The 27,221-nt window shown below is 42.6% G+C and overlaps 1 protein-coding gene across 1 annotated transcript in view; it reads right to left on the reverse strand.

Moving 5' to 3' along the window:
- LOC124795983 (carboxyl-terminal PDZ ligand of neuronal nitric oxide synthase protein) overlaps positions 1 to 27,221 on the reverse strand; it is a 975,569-nt gene that overhangs the window by 805,555 nt on the left and 142,793 nt on the right. The gene's annotated exons all lie outside the window — the stretch shown is intronic.

Raw genomic sequence — 27,221 nt, forward strand, 5'->3', positions numbered from 1 at the left:
TGTTAGTAGGACTTCAATGGAAGAACAAACTAACGAGTAATCAACTGTATGTAACGAAAACATAAAAATAAACTCCAATAATGTAGAGAATTGGAAAGGGGGTTAGAGAAGTATGTCCTATTTCCTCGCATTTTTTTACTAAGTTCTTTGAGGAAAGTATTGAAACGAAGAAGGAGAAGCCTAAGGGAGTAAAAGGCAATAGTGAATGTCTACGTTTATTAGATTTTCTGATGATATCGTGGTAGTTAAACAGTCGAAAAAGTAATGTGCAGAATGTTGCAAAGTCTGTTAAACTACAGAAATTTAAGTGAACAAAAGGAAAACAAAAGTAATGACAGTACGGAAGAAATATGGGAGAAATTAAAACCAGTATTAATGGAGAGACAGTTTTGCTATCTCGGTTGTAGATGCTTAATGGAAGTGAATTGAAGCATTGCAGTGAGAAAACATTAAGAAAAACATTTTGACCAGGAAATGTATAAGTACGATGTCAGATAATCCTTTACAAAATAATTTGTATAGAGTGCAGTGCTTTGTGGAAGTGAAAGCTGGTCTCTGCGTAAATAGGAGAGGAATCAACTTAAGCCGGCTTCGGTGGGCGAGCGGTTCTAGGCGTTACAGTCTGAAACCGTGCGACCGCTACGGTCGCAGGTTCGAATCCTGCCTCGGGCATGGATGTGTGTGATGTCCTTAGGTTAGTTAGGTTTAAGTAATTTTAAGTTCTAGGAGACTGATGACCTCAGATGTCAAGTCCCATAGTGCTCAGAGCCATTTGAACCATTTGAAGGAGTGAACTTAAAGCTACTTAAATATGGATATGGCGGATAGTGACATTAACGAACTGAACGAACTGGATGGAGAGAAAAAGGAATCTGGAAGTCTTGAGGGAAGTAAACGAAGAGATAAGAATATTAAAGGAAATGGAAAAGTGAAAAATAAAAGTTATGGGACACGTCGTCACACGGAACATCTTCATCACTAATATTCTTGAACGGAAAGTTATGGGGGGGGGGGGGGGGAGGGGGGGAAGAAAGAGAACACCCTAGGATGGATTATTTGGAATGCATCGAGAAGAGGATTGGTTGTGATGATTACATGGCATTGAAACGATAGCTAATGGCAGACGAGGGTCACTGTAGCAGACATTTCGTCTCGTGAGAATTAGCAACTGTACTGATATTTAAGATAATTCTTATATATTGTTCAGTCTCTATTGTTCGTTTTCAATTAGATTACATGCTTCAATCACTCAGGATCATCTTCAGCAAACCCGTCTTGTCTACTCAGGGGCACACAACAGAATACTGTATCAGAATACCGAAGAGAGTGGTTACATCCACAAGGCCTTTAGAATACAAATGGTGCATACACAACCTTCGGGTGCTATTAAGTTTGGGATCAAAGTTTTCATTCATCTTTGAGAAATGTCCAATGTGCCTTTCAACGGATACGCGATGAACACGAAGACGATAGTTAGATTCATTTCAAGCTTTTGCTAGCATGTCTGGAGTTAGTGAATTCACTGCTATTCCTATGTGCCATCGCGGTGCCCCTGAAACTGTTGAAAGAGGATGAGCATAGACAGAGTCATTCAGAAAACGCCACAAATACCGTGAGGTCAGGTGACCTCGGTGACCCAAGTTGAAAAGCGAGGTCCATGTGTCCCTCACGACCTACCCACCGTCAGCTCACTTTTAAGAAATACTATTACATGCAAGTTACAGTACGATGATGCTCCGTCCTATTGAAACATACAGTCTGTTTAAAACGTGTCAAATACTCCTACAAGAGGTAGAATTAATTAAAACTAGAAGAAAAATTAGGTAATATGTCCGGAAACCAGTACCTGTTGAGATGTAAGCCTTTTCTCCTGTGGCATGTAATGTGTAGCGTGCGACATGAGGCAAGATGTGGCTCACAAGGGAACCACCCCATCGCACCCCTCTCAGATTTAGTTATAAGTGGGCACAGCGGATAGGCCTTGAAAAACTGAACACAGATCATTCGAGAAAACAGGAAGAAGTTGTGTGGAACTATGAAAAAATAACCGAATTATCAAACTAAGTAGTCCATGCGCAAGATAGGCAATATCAAGGACAACGTGAGTTCCGGAGCGCCGTGGTCCCGTGGTTAGCGCGAGCAACTGCGGAGCGAGAGGTCTTTGGTTCAAGTTTTCCCTCGGGTGAAAATTTTTCTTCCTTTATTTTCGCAAAGTTATGATCTGTCCGTTCGTTGATTGACGTCTCTGTTTACTGTAATAAGTTTAGTGTCTATGTTTTGCGACCGCACCGCAAACTTACAGTTCGGAAAATATTCATTGACCTTGTTACTGAAGTCGCGAGCTATATTTGCTGGGTTCATATTGCCCACGGAATACATACATCTCACGTATTTAATGCACTCCCGTCCAAAGTAGCGAACAGTCAACTGCCAGCCAGGGAGCCTCGTTAGCAGGAATACTCTCTCTTCCGTGCGCTGTTGTCGACTGACGTCGTGTGTTTCGATGTTTATTTAGGTGTTGCATCTTCATGCTACGGCGCAGTTACCTCGCATCGGACGGACGGACGAACAGATAATAATTGTCTGAAAATAAAAAAAAAATAAACTCTTCACTCGAGGGAAGACTTGAACCAAGGACCTCTCGTTCCGCAGCTGCTCACGCTAACCACGGGACCACGGCGCTCCTGAGCTCCCTTTACCCTTGATGTTGCCTATTTTGCACATGGACTACTCAGTTTGTATATTTTGCTTATTTATTTCATAGTTCCACACAACTTCTTCCTGTTTTCTTGATTGATCTGTGTTCAGTTTTTCAAGGTCGATCCACTGTGCCAACTTTTAACTAAATCTGAGGGGGGTGCGATGGGGAGGTTCCCTTGTCAGTGAATAACCACAAAACACACCTGTGGGCAGATGCAAATCATCAAGCAGTCGTGGAGGCAAGGCATTAGGACTGCTTCGCTATCAATAATCGGGCAGCGATTATTGGTTACAAACTCACAGGGCCCTACACCTAACGAAACAGATTACCAGTTTGTTGGGCCGGCAGCGGTGGCCGACCGGGTCTAGGCGCTTAAGTCCGCAGGTTCGAATCCTGCCTCGGACATGAATGTGTGTGATGTTTTTAGGTTAGTTAGGTTTAAGTAGTTCTAAGTTCTAGGGGACTGATGACCTCAGATGTTAAGTCCCATAGTGCCCAGAGCCATTTGAACCATTAACAGTGTAAGTAGGCTGTTTACTTTTTCTTATTGGTAACGCCACGTAGCGCTCCGTATGAAAAATCACTGGCTGTGCTGTGTGCAGTCTGTGGCTGGTTTGCATTGTTGTCTGCCATTGTAGTGTTGGGCAGATGGATGTGAACAGCGCGTAGCGTTGAGCAGTTGGAGGTGAGCCTCCAGCAGTGGTGGACGTGGGGAGAGAGACGGCAGAGTTTTGAAATTTGTAAGACTGGATGTCATGAACCGCTATATATATTATGACTATTAAGGTAAATACATCATTTGCTCTCTATCAAAATCTTTCATTTGCTAGCTATGCCTATCAGTAGTTAGTGCCATCAGTAGTTTGAATCTTTTATTTAGCTGGCAGTGGTGGCGCTCGCTGTATTGCTGTAGTGCGAGTAACGAAGATTTTTGGTGAGGTAAGTGGTTTGTGAAAGGTATAGGTTAATGTTAGTCAGGGCCATTCTTTTGTAGGAATTATTGAAAGTCAGATTGCGTTGCGCTAAAAATATTGTGTGTCAGTTTAAGGACAGTCATGTATAATTGATCAAAGGGGACGTATCATATGTCGACCCTTAGCCGAGGATACCTCACTGGAATCTTCTGATTTTTTTCTTGTAGTTTGTGTAATTAGTGTAGCTATTGTTTTTTGCTAGAGAGTCTCTCCTTTGTAGTTGCAGTCTTTCATTGCTGTTGTGGCATGCATGTAGATTTGCACAAAGTATTTTGCAGCTGCGCTTGCAATTAACTAGATATTATTTTCAGTGCTATGTTAATGTGTTTTCTTATTTTGCTCTTCAAATTATGCTTTTCTGTGTTATCGTGTGAAGTATTGTGACAACAATGGCGTGTGAGAAACGTAACACTAGGCTCCAAAGTAAACTGAGCAATAATAGTGACGACGAGCGTAGCTTATCAGCACCACTGTGAAATGAATTAACAGACAGTCAAAGTAGTAATTTGGTAATTGTATTCTTATGTTATAAAATTGTAATTGACACCAGTTAATCAAATTAAGTAACTTGTAACTTCCATTTCACTGCACTCGTTTCTGTTGGTCATAGTATATGGGCAATATGTGAGAAGTAGGGACTGTTAGTGTTTGCACGTGTGTTAAAAATCCAGCAAGGGACTGGATAACAGCATTGCTGGTTCTAAGGACAATTCCAAAAACTTTGTGAGTGCACAAGTGGTGGTTATGGACTTGCTATATTGTCTGCAAGACTCTTCGATGGTGATTGTGCACCTGCACAGTCGCAGCAGATGGTTGCTGCCCATCTCTACAAGGACTACAGTGGGTCTACATCTTTGATGATCCATCAATACCATTATTTCTACAAGAACTGCAGTGGGTCTGCACCTCTGATGGCCCACCAATACCGTAATCTCTACAAGGACTGCAGTGGGTCTGCACCTCTGGTGGCCCACCAATACCATACTCTCTACCAGGACTACAGTGGGTCTACTCTGTGATGACCTACCTACCAGTATTCTTCAAAACTTCGACTGACTCTGCTGTGGGTTTTCTCTGTTATGGCCCATTACATGTCTGCATGTCAAGAGTCAGCACTGTCTTTCTGTTGGAAGGACAACACTACTTCTTCAAGACAGCATGGAAATCCACCACTTCCGTCTGCATTTTCTTTTACTGCTCAGACTTTGAGAAAAACACTGCAATTTTACTGTGATGAACGATCACGACTGTCTTTATGGACTGTGAGAAAATTTTAGCTTTTGACCAACATTGTATCAATAAGTGTGTGCATTTGATTTCTTTGTTATTGTAATTATGAAAATTTTTTTCAAATCTGTATTGGCCACTGCCCAAAACAATTTGTAAAATTTTTTGTGGGGAGCATGGGGGCTATGTTAGTAGGCTGTTTACTTTTTCTTATTGGTAACGCCACGTAGCGCTCTGTATGAAAAATCACAGGCTGTGCTGTGTGCAGTCTGTGGCTGGTTTGCATTGTTGTCTGCCATTGTAGTGTTGGGCAGATGGATGTGAACAGCGTGTAGCGTTGGGCAGTTGGAGGTGAGCCGCCAGCAGTGGTGGATGTGAGGAGAGAGATGGCGGAGTTTTGAAATTTGTAAGACTGGATGTCATGAACTGCTATGTATATTATGATTTTTCAACACTATTAAGGTAAATACATTGTTTGTTCTCTATTAAAATCTTTCATTTGCTAACTATGCCTATCAGTAGTTAGTGCCTTCAGTAGTTTGAATCTTTTATTTAGCTGGCAGTAGTGGCGCTCGCTGTATTGCAGTAGTGAGATTAACGAAGATTTTTGGTGAGGTAAGTGGTTTGTGAAAGGTATAGGTTAATGTTAGTCAGGGCCATTCTTTTGTGGGGATTATTGAAAGTCAGATTGCGTTGCGCTGAAAATATTGTGTGTCAGTTTAAGAACAGTCATGTATAATTGATCAAAGGGGACGTTTCAACAATTTGTTGTTGTATAGCCGAGTTCTGCGCAGTGAATTAGCAGCGCTACTATTACCACTGAAAGACAACGAATGTGTTACATGCACTACGGATCACCACCCTGTTTTCTACTGTATTAAGTGGCTGCAACGTTTCGTGATCGATGGATCCGTAAGGTGGCTCGCGGAGTATAGATGTAGATGATTTATCAAGGAGGTCCGGTAACATGGCTTTCCCGTTCTCCGTCATTATTCCGTCATGTCTGTGGCTAAGGGGGAATTTAATTGCATTGGTCTAAGCCCAACCCATCGAGAATGTGCAGACGTTACAGGAACGTGTGACAAATACACGTGACGCAGTCCGAATGAAGCCAGTTCTATTTGAAAGCATGACGCACTGACAAGAAGCACTGAAGGATGTGTCAGGATCGTCGTTAAGCACATGCGGCACTGCCTACACTCTCTATTATTACGTAAGACATAAATGGAAATGAGAAGACATATTTTCCCACATGTTACAAGCATTGCTTTCCAAACGTATCATTACAGGAATATTCCTTCTAGTTTCCAACAATCGTATCTCCTGTAGGAGTAGATTACACTCTTATGTTACACACCATGTACGCATGTGTTGTCGCCATATTTAAAGGAATGAAGATTAGGGTCTAACGTCCCGTCAACAGCGCTTACGTAAGAACCGGAGGATTGGCTCGGACTGCGAAAGGGTGGAGAAGGAAATCGGCCGTCCCCATTTCAGAGGAACCATCCCAGCACTTGCCTGAAGGATTTAGGGAAATCCCAGGAAACCTAAACCTGGATGCCGGAAGAGGATTTGAATCATCGTCCTCCTGAATGCGAGTCTAGGGCGTTAACCACTGCGCCACCTCGCTCGGTATGCAATCTTTGCTTGGCGGCAATGGATATTGAGCAAGACAGCTAGATGCAACAACGAGACACCTGTCAGCAGCCCCAGTAACCGGCCCTTACAGCGGTACCTTGGCTAACTTTTAGATTCGATTCTGAATTTAAAACACGTCACATTTGTACACTCGCACCAAAAAGTATTGGCACAAGTATTTTAGTGGTTGTAGCTTAAACGAAACATATATTTCAGAACAGAACCCAGACATGTGCCACCTTACATTACATAGGTTACAAATATGTCCAAATCACCTGTCCGTAAAGTAACAATTGCTCTTTTGCATCCAAAAAAGTATTGGCACACGTATGAATCGGGCAGTGTGTTCGTTTTCTTCATTGATGTTCATCTTCTAATAGCTAGTGTGCATCCCTTTAGCATCTATAACAGCACGCAAACGCCTAGGAATGCTTTGTATTAAATTCCGGGTGATATCAGGGGTAATTTTCGACCATTCCTCCAGGACCACTTTCTCCGTTTTTACCGGACGGACCCCTTCTTCTGACTTGTGTGTCAAGATGAGCCCACAGGTTCTCAATGGGGCTCAAATCCGGGCTCTGAAGTCGTGTTAGAACCGTTCTGGGGGCATTGTACAGTAACCACTCCAGGGTTTTCATGGCAGTATGTTTTGGGTCGTTGTCTTGCTGGAAATGAAACACCCATGTAAGGCCCAATGTCTGTGCACTAGCGTGTAAATTACCTCGCAACACGTCGATATATCTCATATGATCCATTGTACCGTGGATTACAGCTATATTTCCAATGCCGGACGCCGCCATATAGCCGCAGACCATGATACCACCCCCACTGTGTTTGACTGTGGGATGTATGTGTTTGATGTCAAGGTGCGAGGTGCTTGCGTCAAACTTTCTTTCTTGTATCAAATCCGAAAACATTGAACTTCGATTCGTCGCTAAATATCACAGTGTTCCAAAACTTCATCAGCTTGCTGATGTAGTCCTTGGCAAACTGCAGGCGTTTCTGCCGGTTGTTTTCGATATGTAGGGCTTTCTCCTGAGAGAACGTCCATGCATGTCAGCCTCATTCTCACATTTCGTATAGTTTGAACACTAACCGTCTTGTCGGACGTTGTCTGAACAACCTCAGCAATAGTTGCTGCACTTGTAGCAGATTCCTTCCGATCAAGTGCGATGATACGGCGACGCTCTCGGGTTGTAAGCACTTTTGGACGTCCAGGACAACACTTATTCACTGTTGTTCCAGTCTCTTTACATTTATGAATGATGGCTTGTACCGTGGTGGGGCTAACAAACACCTCTGCCCCGATTTGTCGATAGCTTCTCCCTAGTGAATGGAGCAATACCACTCTCTCACGCAACGCCACTGAATGTTCCTTCTTCTTCGGCCACATGCTGACGTCTATCTCGCAATACGGCAACATACTAGCGACTAGGCCGTCAACAACACGCAGTGTCTACCGTGTCAGCAGATGGCGTTCCGGTACCTAAAAACCCAGCAATATACCGAGAAGCCACACTCTGTGCCAATACTTTTTGTGTGCAGAGCAGATACATGTTTGCCCTTAACACTGCCTTTCTTTGTTAATGGTAGGCACGTACATGTGTTGTGTACCGGAAGGTGTGGCGTTTGTAATTACCAACGATAAATACGCACGTGTGCCAATAACCTTTGGTGCGATTGTATGTTCATTCATGTAGAAGATGTGATATCATGATATCGGATGAATCTTTTGGAACAGCACGTATTGCGTTACTTAACGGGAAGAGAGATTGGCCGCTTGAGCTACAGCACATCGCTGGCTGAAGCGGAGGCCAGCAATTGCTCGCCACCTTGTGGTCGCAGCAGCAGCGGCAGCCGCAGGAGAGGTCAGAACGCAGCGGACAGCCACAGCGAGCGGCCTCGAGGCGCCGCATTCCGCGCGGCTTGTCTTGTCTTGTCTTCTCTCTCTGAGCCTCTCCCTGCCCTGGGGCTGCCACTCCTCTAGAATTAAACGAGAACCACGGCGGTTGGCCACGTCTTAACCCGAGTAGAACATCACAACGTAATGCATTCCTGCACACCTAGAATATGGACCACTGTATGCTATTTTGGCATACGTGCAGCATGTGTAGGGTGACCAAATTAGCACAACCCAAAAAAAAAAAAAAAAAAAAGAACCCGTATACAGAATGAGTCTTTCAGGAGAGATCAGTGACTTCGATTTTGGACTTGTCATTGGATTCCATCTGAGTAACAAATCTATTAGGAAAATTTCGACACTTCTAAAGCTGCGTAAATTGACTGTGGCTGATCTGATTGTAAAGTTGGAAGGCGAAGGAACAACCAAAGCTTAACTGCATGAGGACAGCACCTGAATGTAGAAAGTGTCCGAACATTATTTAGTCTTCAGAATGAGATTTTCACTCTGCAGCGGAGTGTGCGCTGATATGAAACTTCCTGGCAGATTAAAACTGTGTGCCCGACCGAGACTCGAACTCGGGACCTTTGCCTTTCGCGGGCAAGTGCTCTACCAACTGAGCTACCGAAGCAGGACTCACGCCCGGTACTCACAGCCGAGTTCGAGTCTCGGTCGGGCACACAGTTTTAATCTGCCAGGAAGTTTCATTATTTAGTCTTGACAGCAAAATACGAATCAGCGTATACCCGCTGAGACCTGGTGGTGAAGGAAGCCAGGGTTCCGTTACGATTGTAGACGGGGCCGTAATCAGTTACCACTGGTTGGCTTTTCTTTTAATCACACATAGTTTATTTAAAATCAACAACAAATTAAAACAATGACAATAATTTAAGAATTTTTTCACGGCTGAGGGCCTTAGTGGCAATAATTTCAGAATTGATTAATCTTGCTGCAACTTACAATTACAGTTTTTAAAATGTAAAAGACAAGTGAGCAAGGTCTTGAAGCTCGCTGCAACAATACAACTGCCAAATTAAAATTTTAAGACAAGTAACGACACTCACGGTTGAAGGCCTTAAAGGCAATAAATTAACAATTGTTTAACTTGTTGCAACTTACAAAGTGTAACAAATCGGAAAGGTTGTAAAGGTTAACTGCTAAAATACAATTGCCACATTAGAATTTTAGAGGAATTTGCGACAGTCACGGCTGAAGGACTTTAAAGCCAAGAATGGCAATAATTTAAAAAAAAGTAACAAACATACTGTCAAACAGCAAGGCAATAGCAAAAGTTAATTTAAAACATGTGAGACAAAATGATAGTAAACTCGGTAGCACAACCGTTTAAGATTGTTGTAACGTTAATAAAGGCAATTATATTAAAAAATTTTTGAAACATACAATAAAAACGCAAATATGAAACAAGGTTTATTCAAAAGGACACTCAACTGATCACCAAAAAGGTGAGACAGATGATGATAACTCGGTAATACAATAATAAAACAATAACACAACAACAAAACACAAGGGCTAGTCACAGATGGTACTCCAGGAACCGACCTCTGAGTAGATTAGGTTCAAATGGCTCTGAGCACTACGCGACTCAACGTCTGAGGTCATCAGTCGCCTAGAACTTAGAACTAATTAAACCTAACTAACCTAAGGACATCACACACATCCATGCCCGAGGCAGGATTCGAACCTGCGACCGTAGCGGTCACGCGGTTCCAGACTGAAGCGCCTTTAACCGCACGGCCACACCGGCCGGCAGTAGATTAGGCCAAAAACACTTTCGCGAGCGATGAGAAAGACAGCCAAGAGAGGCATTCACTTCACAAGATTGTAACTCAGACTAGTGCCAGTCTAACGAATGATTAATGATAATCTGCTGAAGCTACCCAACGTCCGATAACCAATGCAACGATGGAACACCACGCCAAATCCGAAACCGGCGGTCAGCACTACGTCCTCAGAATGCTGTGTTTAGAGCGTCCAAAAAGGAGAAACTACCAGAGTAGAAGAAACACCAACCGACCTACAAATCAAGGCAACTGTCAAAACTACACGCCTTACTGGACAGCAGCGGCAAGACGAGGAAACGTACACTGCCCCTGCCACGGCAGGTCACTGGGACGTTAGCAGCCACCAGGCAGGAAAAATACCGCTGGTTGAACTTAACATTAGTAACACATAGAATGCAGCAATTAGTAACGAGTAATCGAGGAAAGCTTATTAGATCCGCCTTTCCCCAAGCATTCTACTCGCTGCTCTTCGTCTCGGCGACACTGCGAGCAGCAACACTAACCCAAGTCACTGCAAAATCGCGAGATCTCACACTGGTGGAGGTTTCACTGCTAGGATTAAAATCCACTCAACTTAAAGCTTATTGGATCCGGTTGACGACTAGGTCGTTTACCCCCGCGACCGCAGCCCTTCCATCCGGCAGTGCATGCATGCTGCCAGCGGTCCCGGCGTGTTCACGCACCGCCCTCTTGGCTCCTCCGGAGTCCCCAACCAAACTGCTCACTCACAATACCCGGAAGCACAACGACGTCACCCCAAAGATAGGGTCACAGTTACTGCATATCGATAACGCCGCTGTTGGCACAAGCGGACAGGCAACACTTGCGAAACCAAGTGGCGCCAGTCAACACAAGAAGAATACAATCAACCGCAACCATGTTAACTAAACGATATAGTCTGGCCTTCAACAGAGGATGGAAACCTACAACAGCACCAATGCGATCCGCAGCACGGTTCAGAGGCTGATGTGAACAATTTTATTTTACTTTAGGATGGTCATTTGAGCGGAACTGGTATTGAATAACAGTTTATTTCATATTGGTTGTTCTTTCTCAAAATATTTACGAACAGTGGGGGACCACCTACAAGAAATCTCTTGTGTATTTCAGGTGATGCACACTCATGTGTGTATTCTGGATTTTGATTATTCTTCTGTTACTTTTCCCACGGTGATAAGATTTGTTAAAGTTGCTTGTGTGTCAAGCCGTGTCATATCGCTCAAACTCCGTACGTGCTTTAGACAGGCATCATGTTTGTCATGATCAAATGACTGATTACTGTATGTTGAGTGCTATGGTCTCTATATAGGCCCAGACTGTTGACCATGATGACATCGATGATAAGTTGTTGTCCTCTTATGAGGCCATTTTGGAGTTCCTTCTTCGTTGAGCCGTTTTTAACTTCTGTCATCGTTAAATAACAATCATAATTATGTAGCTGCATGCCACCAGCCTTACTGAGGCTATTGCTGATATAGTCTCATTAGCGATATATCAAAAAGTCTGTTAACATTAATTCTGTAATCCAAAATTTTTTGTCAATATTCGAGGGGCTCTCCTGTGAAGAACAATTCCGCGGGATAGTGATGTTGTTCTACAACTCAGTCCTTTTCGAACTAAAAGGAATTTTATAGATGCCAGATGTATAGAGTCGTGTCTCGCATTGGTAAGCTCGCAACATCTGACGACTTTTATAGTGGAAATCAGAACTTGTCCAGAAACCAGCTCCTCCCGATGCTGCTGTACTAAATCGGCGGAGCGCACGTCTTCTGGTTTACTCAGAATCTTTCCAAGTCGTTGTCATTTGCAGATAAGGTGGCTTGCATCTGCAGGTTGCTGTATCTTCCGAGAATCTGGTTCAGTTCCTGAAGAAAAATTTCGTCATAGCGGATGGCTAGTGCTCTTTGCATCAAAGTCATTGGTACGGGATGTTTCATAGCTGGTCTGATTTGGCCGTTGTCGGTTTCGATATCTGCCCGTATGCAACATCCTGTACCTGTTTCGAAGAAACTTGTTGATCTCCACTAACATCTTTATGGCTTGACGTTACTGCCGGCCCGGTTTTTCCGATGACACTGTAGGTACCGGCCCGTAAGGGTCAACTTCCGATTACTGCTGCAACTGAGCTTACTATTAAGTCTACGTCCAACTAGAACTCCAGGAAAGGCTAGTACCCCGTCTTCATCAAGCTCTACCGTAAACTCAATCGGTTGATGTACATTGTTCAGAGGTTGAAGAAATCATACTTTTGTTTTCAAATATTAGAAGAAGTTAGAACAGGAGATTTAGATTCAGGGACACTAAAACCCTGTCCTGTCAATACACAATGCGTTCGACATGTGCCGGCCGTGGTGGCCAATCGGTTCTAGAAACTTCAGTCCGGAACCACAGCTACGGTCGCAGGTTCGAATCCTGCCTCGGGCATGGATGTGTGTGATGTCCTTAGGTTAATTAGGTTTAACTAGTTCTAAGTTCCAGGGGACTGATGACCTCAGATGTTAAGTCCCGTAGTGCTCAGAGCCGTTTGAGCCGTACGACATGTACACCACGGATCAGTGGATCACTTACGATGTTGATACTGAGGACACCTGAAGGAAATTCACTCACTGAAGGTACACTGAAATATCAGACATGTACGAATCACTGGCTGTACTGGAAAATTGTTCTTTTCTGAACAAAAACATTCTTTATGGCGTCAGTATTTATAAATGGATCACTACACCAAAATTCAATAATTTCTATGTAAAATGTTTTAATTGTGTTGCTTATTTGGTAAATAACAGTTAATGCAGGTAATGTGAAGAATGTGCAGTCAGATAATTAAAAAGCTTCCTTGAGACAGAGTTTTATTGACTGTAGGTCAAATACAGTGATGAGCCATACACAGTTGCCAAATATTTGATGGTGCAGTACTCAAAATCTACGTATGACTCACTTCTATCAAATTCGTGAATTTCCAAATAGTTTCCTAGTATTGTTATCATTATCACAACCGTGTTTGTTTCCGGCGTCACTAAATTAGTGCGTTGGCGCTCAGACTGGAAGTAGTTACTTGGTATCATTGGTGGTGGAATAAACTCTCATCGTAAACGTTCGCCCGACGAACACTGTCCTGCCTTATTTTTATTTATATATTACTACCTTCTTGTCGTTCTCTAATACTCGTATCGTTGATAAGACGTTAATCTGTGATTTTCCCTCCTTACATGAATAAGTATGGTAACTTTTGTCTTTAGCTGGAGCTGGTGTTATTGGAATAACCATATGTTCACTATCACTTACAAAATGTATGACCTACAGTAATTCCTTTTTTCCCCTCTGTACTTTGAAACTAGCCTGACAGTTTTGTCTTCTGAGCAATGGTAAAGCAGTTGACTCCCTAAGGAATTAACTAAGAGTTCTCCGACATCTGCCATCTCCAATTTGGATGAAACTGCACCTCCGTAATCGAATCTAAACTCGTAGGTAATTTTTAATAGTTATATTGTGTGATTGATGTCGAGTAATGTCTGGGTGAATTTAAGTTTCCAGACAAAAGAACGTGAAATGTTGTAGACTTCACCGTCAGTCCGAATTTTATTTCCACCAACACAGAGCATTATCAGTAACGCCAATGTCATTGGTATACTGCTATGAATCTCCTGTACATTAAAAAGATCAATCAACAAACTACTTGGAAAGAATTTACCATGCACCGTGGAAATCGAACCACTGTCGCGAAAGCTACATCTTGAAATAGCGAAAGTAACTGTCAATATCCCCAATAACTACAGCAGGGTGTTCGAAATTTTACCTGCCCGGATACCCGTGCGCCTTAAAGCTCCACTTCCGTGACGGGGAAAGGAGCCAGTCGCCGATAGAATCCGGCAGGCGGACTGACGACAATGTTCAATGTGTTGGCCAGATGTAGTTTTTAGGCGGTTCACCACACCTCACTATGTGAATACCGCGCTGGTACCCAACTCCCACATCAGTTACCCGACTGTCAAACATTTCGAAAAACTTTCGCATGAATAACACTACACCCAGACGTTGGGGTACACATATTTCGTCTCAGGTGTGTGTGTGTGTGTGTGTGTGTGTGTGTGTGTGTGTATATGTGTGTCTGAGGGGGGGGGTGCGGAAGGGGGAAGGGCGGAGGGGGGCGGGGAAGGTGGTAATGGGGCAGCGACAAGAAGGGCATACGTCTTCCACTTAAATTAACCATGTCACAGCTGTTCATACCTTGGCTGACTATGCGGCACAAAGCCACTCCAAAGACATAGGCCTGTGAGGGCACTATTATGCTATGGGGTCACTCACACGAACAACCGCCGGCCGAAGTGGCCGTGCGGTTAAAGGCGCTGCAGTCTGGAACCGCAAGACCGCTACGGTCGCAGGTTCGAATCCTGCCTCGGGCATGGATGTTTGTGATGTCCTTAGGTTAGTCAGGTTTAACTAGTTCTAAGTTCTAGGGGACTAATGACCTAAGCAGTTGAGTCCCATAGTGCTCAGAGCCATTTGAACCACACGAACAACCACGGAATCAGCGGTAGTAATCGAATACACAGTGGCAGCTGGGAACGACATATTATCGCCAATCGCCTGCATCGCTTCACGCTTGATGTCTCCTCTGGTAACTATATCATTTTCCAGCAGGATAACTGTCCGTATCACAAGGCCAGAATCGTGCTTCGTGTTTTGTAGAGCTTTATAGTGATCTGAAACCGATGAAATCCAGCTTCGCGGCCAATGTACATCGGTCTGCAATTTACGGGGATTGCCTGCTACAAAAAAATCTTGTACGACGTACATCCGGAAACTGACCGAGATTTTCTCAGATGCGATGACGCAGAATCTTGGCTGTGTTGAGTTCAAAAACGACGTGGTAATCAACAGATGGGCATAATGTTTTGACTCATCGCTTACGAAATCCCCGACAAGTGTTTGTAAAACAAGGCTCAAATGGCTCTGAGCTCAATGGGACTTGACATCTGAGGTCATCAGTCCCCTAGAACTTACAACTACTTAAACCTAACTAACCTAAGAACATCACACACATCCATGCCCGAGGCAGGATTCGAACCTGCGACCGTAGCGGTCGCGCGGTTCCAGACTAAACCGCCTAGAACCGCTCGGCCACATCGGGCGGCTGTGAAACAAGGTTAGAAACACACGCCATCTGCGAATAATCACGTCACGTTTCATTCAGTTCCAACTACTTAATCGGATTAGCTGTCACAAAAGAAATTCCGTCGTCGACCCTGAGTGGTGAGAGTATGTAAGACGTAACTCGACCAATTAGTGGTGAAAGTGCAGGTAGCCAGACGAGATTAGGGGGAGAGAAGGCCAGCGCGGCGTCCGCCTCTTACAAGAACGAGGCGATCTGTGTTATCTGCGGCCGAAAAAGGCGTTTCCTCTGTTTCACAGTGACTACTAGCAAGAACATATAAAGACGTGTTGATGAATAGTAACAGTTGGCATTTGCCATACTCGGTACTATGATCGCAGTTTACAATACACAGCAACACTTGCAGATCAAATGACTTAGTAAACACGTAGGACCTATATGAATGAATCGCCTATCCGCTGAAAGAATGATGAACACTGTAAGCCAAAGGAAACGATTTCACAAATCTTTTCATCTGACTTCTATTACTGTTATGATTTGGAGAACGAATCACACTGAGAAAGACCTGAAAATTATGAAGGCCAGAAAGGTTCGTTATTACATTCCAGTCTAAAGAAGTAGAATAATTGCACTTATCTGGAAATGCCAGTGATAGTACTATAACCTAAGTTCTCTGTGACTATCCACAAAGTCTTTCTTTAAAGTCAGTACCGCCATTAGACTGTTTTTTTTTTATTTGCAGTGTTACATTACGCGATCATGTAGTATAATGTAACACTGCAAATAAATAAAAAACATTCTAAAGGCGATACTGACTTTAAAGAAATATATTATGACTGTGGCCCTACAGTATGAAAAAATTATCCACAAAGTGCCGTTCACGCTATTATTTTAAAAAAAAAATCACTTAAAATGACATGAAACAAAACTTGTATGGTATTTGTAGAGCAGAAACACACGTTACCCAATGTTATTAAAGTATAAAAGGAAGAGAGATTTTCAACCTAAATCAGTACTGTCACATTTTTTTATTTCTGAAGTATATCAGTTAGCAGTAATGTAACAAATAAAAACTACTGGATAGTATTTTTTATTTCTTACATTTGTTACTATCCAGTACAACATTACGATTCAGAAACCTGGTAACATGTCGTTGCACAAAACAAATTTTATGACAGTTTATTTTATTTTTATTTTTTAGTTAATTATTTACTTATTTAATTTTTTTTCAAAGCAGTACAGAATCTCCAGGTATATTTTCCAAATGTACGCGTTACCGAACGCGACCTTCGTAGAGGATTTTCGTGGCTGGGTTTCCACAGTATTTCATGTGACTGCTACTTTATGTAAAGAAAAATTCAGTGCACATTTCTTTACACGGATGGAAATAATATTAAAGGCAAAAAATAAATAAAAAATCTCCTGCTAAGAGTGAGAGTTACAGCACAATGGCCAAGACAATGAATTCGTATTTGAGACGAACTTTGCTCAGATCTCCAACCTACCTTCACGTTTGAATTTTCCCACAGATTCCCTGTATCGAAAGTGTTGTAATTGCTTCATCTCGTTTGCAAATGTCACATTCCGTTTACAAATCTTCCTCTTTCCTGGCTCATCAACTTTAATTTGTAACCAAGAAGTTCAGTGACCGTAATTTTTTCTTCTTTCTTTTTGTTTTTCGCGGGGTTATGAATAGCCTGACGATGCACACTTCTTTCTGCTGTTGTGAGATAACGGCATGCCATCAGCTTAATGTTTGCCCTCATCAGAGACATCAGTCACTTTAAGTACAGGCTGATGTCTCTGTCAGGCGCGTAGCAATGTCTGGCATTACCCATCCTTCTACAAATATCTTTGCGAAAAATACCGCGTCTCTTCATTCATTGCCATTAATTCATTCATTTCCTTCCTTAATATTGAAATTGTTTCCGATTCCAGGAGTCACGAAAAAGGAATTCAAAACATATAAAAAGTTCTTAGAATTTAGTGGATTAGCTACGAAAGACATGTAGTTGATTTCCGTAAACAGACGAGATTGTGCTGTATTTAAAACTCGTAGTTGCTTATGGAGCACTGTTCATACGAAATTATTGACCAGAAATGTTTTCTCGTATACTTCTTTCTACTGGAACAAGACATACGACGCTTCTATCCACAGGTACCTCTCGTGCAGCACATTGGTTTGACCTCGCAGTTTCCGGTATGACACTGTTCATTACTTAGGTGTCAGTGCCAGCTCAGATAATGCTGCTCTCATTGTGCTCTTAACAACAGTGATCATTACCTTGAAACGTGAACTCCAACACTAAACACCGCTCCACTCTTTTGTTCCTACGGTTACGCCTGTTGTTCAGTCTCCGTAGCTGAACAGTCAACGAGCAACTGCCACGTGGGGGAGTTGGGTTCCATTGCTACCACTGCCTTCACCGAGGCGGGAACGTTGTAACGAGGTGTACTCAGTCTCGTGAATACAATTCGGGAACTGCAGGATCGAGATATGGTGGTCTGGAACGGCCGATATTAACGGCTGGGGGACTTGCAATGCTATCTGCGTACATTGTCACATTGGAGTCTAAATTGCATCCCAGAGAGACAGATGATTCAGCGGTCGGTTGGGATTGCGCGGGTGCTTGGATCCCTTGCGGAAATTAATTTTGCGCTTGTTGGAAACTGGAATAATGAAAAAGGAAGGTTTTAGTCTAACGTCCCGTCATTAAAAACGGGCTGGAAATGGGGTGGGGTGGGGGGGTTAATGGGAGTAGCTATCGACTATAATTTTTCCAAGGAAACATCCTGGCCTTCATGCAATTTAGGGAAATTATGGTTTTCCATAGATATTTTGGATGTAAGTAATTTGTTTCTGTACACAAAGATGTAGATCTCCGTAATATTTGAAATATCATTTTTCAAGGGTGTCGGGAATGTATTACTCGTCTTGATACCGTTCACAATTTTCACTATGCTTAAATGAGAAAGAGCACCTCTGTCCTTCACAGAATGTTTAAGACATGGCCGTATATCGTTCCTCTTTAGGATCGGGTAACAGATTTATCTAAATGAACGTGAAAAATATTCTTTTTTTTATCGATAGAGCGGGATCAGTTAGCAAAATGTGTAACTACTTGGCCTATCTTACAATATTATCTCCCAAGCGAAATTTATAGCCTGTACAGAGCTATTCAGCAAATTTAGTGCAGGAGCAATAGCCTCACTGAATCCTTTTTCCTTTATCTAAAAACAGAACGAACGAAACGAAGATGATGATTTAACGTTACACCGACGATGAGATTTCTGCAGACAGAACAAATGCTCAGGTTGAAGAAAGGTAGGAAAGCAAATTAGCTGTGCCCTCTTTAAAGGAAACGTCTCGGACTTTGCTATTAATGATTTAGTGGAACTGCGGGAACCTAACTGTGGACGTCTGGATGGGGGTTTGAACACCCATTATTTCTAATGTGAGCCCATGAAAACAATCTCTTACTACGGATTTTACTAAGTACCGCTTAAAGCTAAAGGGCATGCAACTGACTAAAATGAAATATTTTGATTTTTGAGTTAATTGAACTACTGATCTTGAAGTACCAAACTTAATCTCTGTATATCCTAAATTGATATGACTCAAAATGCAGCGTACTTCACTCTTTAATGTAAAATGTGAAATTTGAATCTGAATAATGTTCTGAATGATCAAAGAATTGAACCTCTGATGAATGATTCCGATAATGTTTTATTTTCTCGTTGAGAAATCAGAAAGACTTGTATGTTGGTTTTATTGTATGAAGTACTGCGCATGTGAAGTGATGCTCTTGTCAAGTGTTGAAAATTGCTATCAGGAATCCTGTATTTCGCCGAAAATAAGCTTTTGCTCCCCGACGTCTCGCTTGTCAGTTTGTCGTAGGCTACAACTCATAAACACACTGACGGGAAGAAAATCGCAGCACCAAAAAATAATTAATGGAGAGTAACGACATTTCGGAAGTACATTTGTCTAGGAAAGCTGTTTGAGTAATTAACATTGTAATATCACAGGCTGACGTAAGCGCGAGATAAGCAATTGCAAATGTGAAATGCTAGTATATTAATAACGGGTGCAACAGCCAGCATGTTGAATATAAGTATGCAAACGTGTAACATTGTGTTGTACAGATTTCGGATGTCCGTTTGTGAGGTGCATTCCATACCTGTTGCACTTGGTAGGTCAATACAGGGACGCTTAATGCTGGTTGTGGTTCATTCTGCAACTGTCGTCTGACGAGGTCCTATATGTGCTCGACAGGAGACGGATCTGTTGGTCGAGCAGTCCACGGCAACACGTCGACACTCTATAGAGCTTGTTGGGTTACGACAACGGTATGTGGGCGAGTGTTTTCTTATTGGTAAACACCCCTTGGAACGCTGTTCATGAATGTCAGCACAACCAGTCGAATCACCGTACTGACAGATTTGCAATCAGCGTGCATGGAATAACAACGAGTGCTCCGACTGTCATACGAAATCGCTCTCCGGATGATAACTCCAGGTGCGGTTAGAATGTATAGCTCACACACAGGTTGGCTGCAGGCCCTCAACTTGGCCTCATTCTATCAAACACGCGGCCATCACTCAGACCGAGGCAGAAAAAGCTTTCATCAGACCTCCACCTATCCCTCCAGTAAGCTCTCTCTTGGCACCACTGAAGTTGCAAGTGGCGATAGTTTGGACTCAGTAGAATGTACGCTACAGGGTGTCTGGCGGAGCTGTCCTTGAAGTAACCGATTTGTAACGGGTTCGATTCCCGGCTGAGTCGGAGAATTTCTCCGCTCAGGGACGGGGTGTTGTGTTGCCCTAATCATCATCGCCGGCCGTAGTGGCCGACCGGTTCTAGGCGCTACAGTCTGGAGCCGCGCGACCGCTGCGGTCGCAGGTTCGAATCCTGCCTCGGGCATGGATGTGTGTGATGTCTTTAGGTTAGTTAGGTTTAAGTAGTTCTAAGTTCTAGGGGACTGATGACCTCAGAAGTTAAGTCCCGTAGTGCTCAGAGCCATTTGAACCATTTTTGTAACGGTTACTTGTATCACTGTGGAGGTAACTCCTGCTCAAACTACTGCTGTAGATACAGTACTATGCGCCAAAGTCATATGACCAACACGATGGGCTTCCCTCTCGCTAGTGCCGCGTGGCTATCCGGAGACTGGTCTTCTTGCGACCGTATTTTCCCGTGACCTCCACTGCCAACAGTCATGTGCGGTGTCTACATTCCTGCCAAGTCTTTCAACAGCATCACCGAAGAAACATCGAGCTCCTAGTAGCCCTGTTAAATGACCTCGTTTAACCTCAGTGTTGTTGATAATGGCGTCTTTCTGGCCTTAAAGGCAGTCTTGAATAACATCAACTTAGTATAACCAATCTCAATGATTACTAACGTCCACGACCGCTACAGCGCGTATTTAAAGCAAACCTCATTCGCATCCTCATGTTGGCGCAACTAGTGCGATTCTTACGCGACTGGAGCGAAATCTGAATAGACATAATCTTTCATATCTAAAAACAGGCCTGCCAACTATCGTTTATGTTGCGCAACTCCTCCTTAGTGCTGCGATTTTTTTTTCCGTCACTGTACGTTAGAATGCTAGTGATAGATCGTTCGGAACTCGTCCACGCAGTGACAAGAAACGAGATTGTATTCTGGTAAGCACTTTCAGTCCTAGAGGAAAACTGCTACCAAATTCCATCCGTCAGAATGTTGAGTGTGACGAGCCGCACTTAGGGACTCTTATATACTGTACAGTACCTCTTGGAATGGAAACCGGCTTCACCTTTTCACAACTAAAGAATACTGTATTTTCATATGTTCTTCTTATACAGTAACAAATCTTTCAAGTATCTATTGTACTGCGACTCTAGCAGATCGCTAAACTTTCTGAATTAAAAAAGTATCAAGATGGCTGATTGTAACAATGCAGAAAATGTAAACGTCTACTCGATAGCAATACTCACACCACAGTCCACTTACATAACTTATTAATCGTCCATTAGCAAAATGGTTCAAATGGCTCTGAGCACTATGGGACTTAATTTCTGTGGTCATCAGTCCCCTAGAACTTAGAACTACTTAAACCTAACTAACCTAAGGACATCACACACATCCATGCCCGAGGCAGGATTCGAACCTGCGACCGTAGCAGTCCCGCGGTTCCGGACTGCGCGCCTAGAACCACGAGACCACCGCGGCCGGCCGTCCATTAGCAAAATCCACAGAGAATCGCCGCACGCTACAGAGTGCATAGTTTCTCTGTCGCAACAGGAGAGCAGGGACCGTCCGTTATGAAGAGGAAATGATTAACATTTTCACGACCTGCGCATTGCACTGCCTCACATTGTTAAATACATGAAGGGCTTATTTCATTAGTGGTACAAGTCCATTCTGAGATACAGATTCCTAAAGTTAAATGAGCGCTGAAAAATCAGCAGTTGAGATACCAGAAATATTCAAGTATATACTTCAATATTTCTGGTATATCATTGCAGATTTTTCAGCGCTCATTTAACTTTAGGACTCTGTATAACACCTTTGGGATGTTTTGCAACGGTGACCGACCGACATCGATACCTCTCCTCACTGCAGCACTCCGTGAAGAATGGGCTGCCATTTCCCATGAAACGTTCCAGCACCTGATTCAACGTATGCCTGCGAGAGTGGAAGCTGTCTTCAAGGCTAAGGGTGGGCCAACACCACATTGAATTCCAGCATTACCGATGGAGGGCGCCACGAACTTGTAAGTCGTTTTCAGCCAGGTGTCCGGATACTTTTGATCACATAGTGTAGTTTCAAACATCCACTGTGCATAAAGATAATTGCTGGTTGTACTTTTTCACGATACGTTAGTTTCTGATTCATTTGGAACATTAACCGTGGTAATGTCAACAACTTGCAATGATGTTCTGAGAGTGAGAAAGCTGTCTCTAGGCATGGATTCTGCAGTGGTTGGCGTTCGCAATGACTTCTGCCAGTGGTAAGAGGTTATCTAATACAGACCTTAATTATATGCATTCCATATAATTTATTAAGGTATTTTTTTAAACAGCAACCTACCTTTCTCTCTTAAGTAACATCTGTTAGTACTTTCCGAGATCATATTGTTGTCGTCTTCCACTTTCTTGGATCCTAGGTCAAGGTTTGGATTTAAGAACATCTTATATCACATGCCCTTATGAACTGCTTCTGGAAAGATCATTTGGTTTTTAAAATTGTAGCCGGATGTGAGGAGGATATCGTGCTCAAACTCGCGAAAGTTTCAGTCATCGTAATTTAAAACTTCAGTAACTTTCTAAACCTGACGTTCGGTCGCCAGCATTGTCCCTTTTTAATAAGCAAATACGGAAGTTTATATATATAATTTATCCGCTGCTGAATATCTAACATTGTAGAATAGTTATGACCCACTAATCACTAAGGTGGTGGGTTCCTTTGTACAAATATTAATGTTGAATAAAGAATTCTTTAAAAAAAAAAAAAAAAAAAACGGAAGTTTGCGTCAGCATCGCTTCGGTAATCCTGCTTGTGGGTAGTCGTGACGACATGACCCAATCACCCAGATTCGACACGCGTCTATAAGCGCGATCATATGTAAGAAATTATTTGTCTTTTCTGAATAAAAGAATTTTCTTTTTGAGGAGAACAGAATATTTTGTATCAATTCATTCAAAACCCCCACCTACGAGCGTCGCTCCAAATTAAATGGACTAGTCTTTCTTTTTTTTTCCAAAAATCCAGCTTCTGTTCTACATCCTCTCTATTCATGGAGGAACAGTCTACCTGCTTGTATTGAAATATAATTCAACGTGTTTCCTTAAATTGCGCTGGCATCGCACTCTATCAAGATGGCAACCGCACACCTAGGTTCGTCTTAAGCAACGTGACATCATAGAGTTCGTTTGTCGTGAGAAAGGGGCATTGGCAAATATTCACAAGGGATTGAAGAAGATGTACAGGAATGATGTTTTGGTCTCAGTACTGTTAATCGTTGGCCAAGCGGATTGTCTGCTGAAAGTTGGTACGCCAATACTCAGGACTTTCCGCGTAGTGGCTTAGTACTGCACAGTCAAGTATATACTTCAATATTTATGGTATCTCAACTGCAGATTTTTCAGCGCTCATTTAACTTTAGGACTCTGTATCTCTGAATGAACAAATATGGACTTGTACCACTATTGAAATAAGCCCTTCACATGACAGCGACATTCAGCAGAAGCAGTGGGTATATATCCTCATTGGAAAAGAGAACTATTGGCTATGGAATTAGAATTATGAAGATTGGTTGTTAATTCGTCAAAAACTTTTGCAAGCCGAGCAGTTAAGTTCACATGAACCCTGAGAAAGCTATCACATTGATAGTTATTTTAAATTTGTAATTACTCAGTTGAGCGAAGGCAGTGTTACGTCGGTTGACACGTACTGAATTATAGGAATTAGTCAGCTGGTGTAATATCTCCTCTGCTTTCGTCGATGTCAGCAAACAATTGATGGATGGTCGATGGAGCAGGTGTTTTGCGCTTGTGTTTACTGTCTTTAGGGACGAAGGTAAGTATTATGTAAAATTATGTGACTAGCAGTTCCCATTCATCTCTCCTGGGGCATAATTTACCTTGGTGAATAGCATTGTGAAATATGCCTAATTTGGGTACAGCTGCAGTTTTTACCTCTTACAGTATTATGTAATTTTCTGCCATTTCCCTCATTTCACTCGGTACACGCTGGTGGGACGTTAGATTTCACCTTCACTGGAGGAACCAACATGGTACTGCAGTTGTAGTGATTTAGAGACATCGTGTAAGCCTACAAACATAGTGGATTAGCCCTGATATGAAAACGGCTCCTCTCAACTACGAATACATCGCCAATATTGCGATCTTTTCGGAGAATAATTTCTCCGTTCAGAAGAACAGAATTTCCAACAAATGACGGAAGCTGGATGCCAAATGAAAAAGAATGTGATTTCAGCTGAACAGAAGTTTACGAACGTGGTTTCAGTCAGACAAATGTTTGCAAGTGTTATACAGTGTACTACGTGAAATTAAGGAAAAAATTAAACAGCAAATTCTGCGTTTCATTACCCAGAAAAATAAAGAAAGTATTTCGAAATGCCGTCGTATAATTACATTTGCGAGAAACAGTACAGCTCTACTACTTGCATAGACGATAACGAAATATCAAGTGGTTGGATATCCTTATACTAATCAACAATGGTTTTTATGCGTCGCGCAACACCTTCTTCGGTGTCCCGCGCACAGGTATACACGGATCTCGTGCACAAATCGACAAAAATGTACTTAAAAATACTTTCGTATGAACATCTTCAAAGAATTCTAGAGTCCCCTCTTAATTTACCTCTTTCCCCCGAAGCGGAGTTATACGGACGCTCCATCCACTGCACATAAACTGGCCGTGTTTAAATTTATGACAGAGACATGATCGTTTAAGAGATGCACATAATTTTTAACAGTAGATTATATATACGCAAAGTTTACTGTAGAACAGAAACATCATTCCACGTTAGTAAAATTAGAAATAAACATATAGACAATAAAGCGCTTACACATTGGCGGTTTTCTTAACTTCTTAACTGTTAAGAAACACTGCTGAAAATGTTTACAATAATTATGAGATCAACGTATCGTAGTAAATCGGTTTAATAGTTCTGTCTTAAAAAGCACTGTCGTATTTGTTAAGCTGTTTAACATGACAGCCGTTAGCGTTTCAAAAGAATTATACGTGTAACAACGCCTCTTCGATGACCTGGGGTTCGTTATAGCCAGCACAGCAACGGTCTCGTTGCTGTACTGAGGCTACTAATGGGTAAATGAAACGCGATCCTTGCCAAGCGTGGGCAGTGAAGCAACTAACGGAGAATGTAACGCTAGATCTGGTGGCCTTCATATGCTGCGAGGTCGCTACGGGCGCAGAACTGCATACTGCATTCGAAGTATGTGGGAGACAGTGTTTCTATCACAACTCGCATCAGCTGTAGTGGTGAAGCCGTGAATAGCTCGCAATTTTCTAGTTTTGTTCCAGAAAGAAATTCTTCGTATAATGGTGGGAAAACTAATACCATATTCGAAACCAATGGGATTAAATTCATTTGTCATATAAATTTACATTTTCCGTAGTTTCCTCAAATTGTTTCAAGTCAGTACCATCTTCATTTCATCGATATGCCCACATCAGAATCCTCACTGCTCTTGTTCTTCTTCTTATTCTTTTATTCTTCTTCATCGGAACGTTTCTATACTTCAAAACGTTCGGTCTGTTCGAATCTTAGAACAAGAACTTTCCTCGCTGTGCCAAATCTTAAAGGCCGAGGTTACCACCCATGACTTCGTTAAGTTGACCACATTGTTGACAACTATTACTTTCTTGGATACTTTATCTCCAAGGACATAACTGTGCCAGTGACTTCAGCCTCTCCACAAATTCTCTATAACGGGATGATTCTTAACGGTAGATATTGCCGGACCTGGGATCCACAGTGAGTGTATATGATCGATAATGCTAGCTTCTTCCACAGAGACTTGGAGAAAGCCTATCCGTGTTTCGAAATTTCTCAATCACTTCCATTATTTGATGGTATCGGTTCGCACTGCCCACGTCTGAATCCGTATGGTTATATAATTTTGGATTAAGTATATTTGTGCGAAGTTATTCAAGTGATGTCCGTGTTAACGTACATTCTATGGCGGCTTATTACCGGAATAAAATAATGTTGGAGGAGGGATTTGGAGGTAAAGCGTCCCTATGATCCTTACGTGTAGCGGCGGTTAAGAAGTGACGCATAAGAATAACCCTTGAACGCAGCGCGTAATTTCAATCACACTTGCTAAATATTTGCACTTGGTCTCGGCAAAAATATACTGTTGGAGCAAGACACCCCTTGAGCTTGCAGGAATGGGGAAGGAGTGGGATGAAATTTGAGCATAACTGTGGAACGTGTAGAGAAATCACAATCTTCAGCGAATCTTGGTAAGTATATGAGAGCCTAACGGGAAAAGACGCCTGTAATAACTTTAGGGGAGGGATCAGGATGTGATGGGAGCTACATCGAGAACTTTAACTCAACGCTAACATACTTCCTTTTTGATTAGAGTCACTACGTGTTTTTGCTCTGCAGAGAGATTTAATTCCTGTTACTGAATAGCACAGAGTTGAAATGAACGTATAGCCGAGCAGTGTGAGGTAATGAGCTACTTATGTCCTAAGTTACAATACGGAATATCTTTCCTGCCCTTCAACGGCGTCATAAACCTTTTGCAGAAGAACCTAGTGCTTGAAGGTTCTTTCTTACCGCTGATAACAGTCCTCCTACTCTGTCGTGCAAGCGCTGCTGGGGGCGTTTGTCTTTATCGAAGAACAACATTGACGCTCCGGAAGCTTCATTGCCTGGGGCGCTGGACAAGCCAAGCTGTGGTCTGCCGGAAGTGCTAGCCAGCCCCGCAGCATAGCGGCGGCATCTGTGCGGGGGATCGAAGGTGGAGCAAAGTGTTCCATCGGACGGTGAGGCCCAGTTCGAAGGCCCCAGGAAAGTATCTGAACCCGGAACGGCACGCAACAGTACACACACGAAATACAGCACACACTGCGCAAAAACTGAAAGAATTACAGATGTCACAAATAACTTATGTTCAAAGAATTGACATAAGATTACTGACGTATACCTCTCTTCGCGACTGTCATGCGTCTATTGCTATCGTATCTTGAATTTATAATCTCTTTATTTCTCACCATCGTTTACATGAAATCACAAGATATCTGATCGTGAAACGGTGTTGCCCACAGAATAATCGGATATTGACGGATAGCAGTGAAGTTAAGATAGCCGACATTATTTTTACTTTT

The sequence above is a fragment of the Schistocerca piceifrons genome, chromosome 4 (assembly GCF_021461385.2).
Source record: "Schistocerca piceifrons isolate TAMUIC-IGC-003096 chromosome 4, iqSchPice1.1, whole genome shotgun sequence".
NCBI lineage: Eukaryota > Metazoa > Arthropoda > Insecta > Orthoptera > Acrididae > Schistocerca > Schistocerca piceifrons.